The 1,690-nt window shown below is 45.8% G+C and overlaps 1 long non-coding RNA gene across 1 annotated transcript; it reads left to right on the forward strand.

Moving 5' to 3' along the window:
• Positions 1-522: 522 nt before the first annotated feature.
• Positions 523-1,260, forward strand: LOC117219153 (uncharacterized). Its single transcript, XR_004489952.2, has 2 exons — positions 523-990; positions 1,079-1,260. It is a non-coding gene; the product is annotated as an uncharacterized LOC117219153 (long non-coding RNA).
• Positions 1,261-1,690: the final 430 nt, after the last annotated feature.

Below are 1,690 nucleotides of genomic sequence, written 5' to 3' on the forward strand. Positions count from 1 at the left end.
TGACCATGCGGCATGGTGATTCGAACGCGGACCCTCCTGCTGGGGAGGCTCTCGCTTCGCGTATTCGCAATGTAAGACGTCCTTAGCTCTCTTTTGGGGGCGGGGCGCAGGGCGATCCGACTCGTAGGATGATCCAACTTTGGATCATTATTCCTCATGTGAAAACGGCGAGCATCGAGATCTGCGAGGCTCCTGATTTGTGCGAGCATTGTACGCGTCGCGTCACCCTCGAGTCAGTGCCTTCTGTTCTGACACGCAGTTGTTTCTCACTTTGAAAGAATCACTGCCTTCTGCACTGATTCATTTTGGTCCCCGTGGATCAGAGACTTCTTCTTTGATCCACTTGGTCCGCAATAGTACTTGACATATGCGAACGAGTAAGTGTGTGGGAATGTGTGACAGCTAGCTAGCGAGCGTATTAGTTTATAAGTCGTCGTTGTAAGAAAGGGAGCCATAGCGAATTCCGGCTTCGTTCTGACTCCCTTTCGGGTCTCTAAAGCAGCAACCTCCTCGCGGTGAGACCCGGGCAATCGGTATCATCCTCGGTTCAGAAAATTTTGCGAATTGCAATGAATTTCTGGGTCGAGGATGATACCGAGCAAATAGCTGCAAACTTTATATTGTAAAATAGTGTGTATTGTAAAAGTGTGTGAATTTATTTCGTTCGAAAATTGTTAAAATTGTTATTCCTCCGATCGGAGGTCCCTCAGGTGCTCGCTCACGGGTGGGGCCGTGAGGGCCGTTTGTTAACTAGCAAACGCGATCGTGTTCGACGAAACGCTAACTTTCAAATCCATTCAGAAGAGACAAATGTCGCGATAATTCGTTTCGAGACGCTACGATGCAAAAAATCGCGATGTGCCCATCTGAGTTGTTGTTGGGACCCGAGGCCGATGGTTGCAGCTGCGGCATGGGCGTCTGAAATGTCGAAGGGCAAGCTACTGCAACGCGATTTTGTGTGGACGCGACGCTAATGCAATGAACAGAAATGTAAAAGATTGAATTTTTGTGGAAGCAATGTCTTTGAAAAATTTATAGGAATCGATAATAATAATATAATATTTTCTTATAATTACAGATATGATATCTGTTGTGCAATCTCTTCTGAATTTGGTGCTGCATACTTCGCCTCGATGATTCGTCGAGCTGGAAATCCTTGAGCTCACGGTGCAACATTATGCATTGTATCTTTAGATCAGACAACACTGTAAAATAGAAACGAAATTTCTGTGCTGCAGTTCTGTAGCTGTAATTCAGTAATTCTGTGGCTGACTGTTCTATTACAGCAGAGGGCGCAAGAAAACCTCTGGCTTTTAGCGTTGTCGGTATTTCAGAACATTTCTGACACGGAACCCTATACGATGTTCAATCTACCCTGATGTCTCCTCTATGACAATACATTGGGTATCAGGTCTACGCCTATACCTCGTCTGCAATGCAGCCTTTTCAGTCGTCGGTCATTAACTCGTGAACATTCGTTGGTATCGCAGAAAATGTTCAGCACAGACGAAGCATAGAAGCAGACTCTCATCGCTATTCGATGTTACATCACAGACGAGGTATAATGTCGATATTTCAAATCGTACGATAGCTCGTCTATGATAGTGATTGCAGCGTTTCCGATCATGCTGCACTCCTCGAGGAGATTATTCGCGATCGCTATCGGATGTCACCACCATTCGTTGTGTCG

This window comes from Megalopta genalis, chromosome 11, assembly GCF_051020955.1.
Source record: "Megalopta genalis isolate 19385.01 chromosome 11, iyMegGena1_principal, whole genome shotgun sequence".
Taxonomy (NCBI): domain Eukaryota; kingdom Metazoa; phylum Arthropoda; class Insecta; order Hymenoptera; family Halictidae; genus Megalopta; species Megalopta genalis.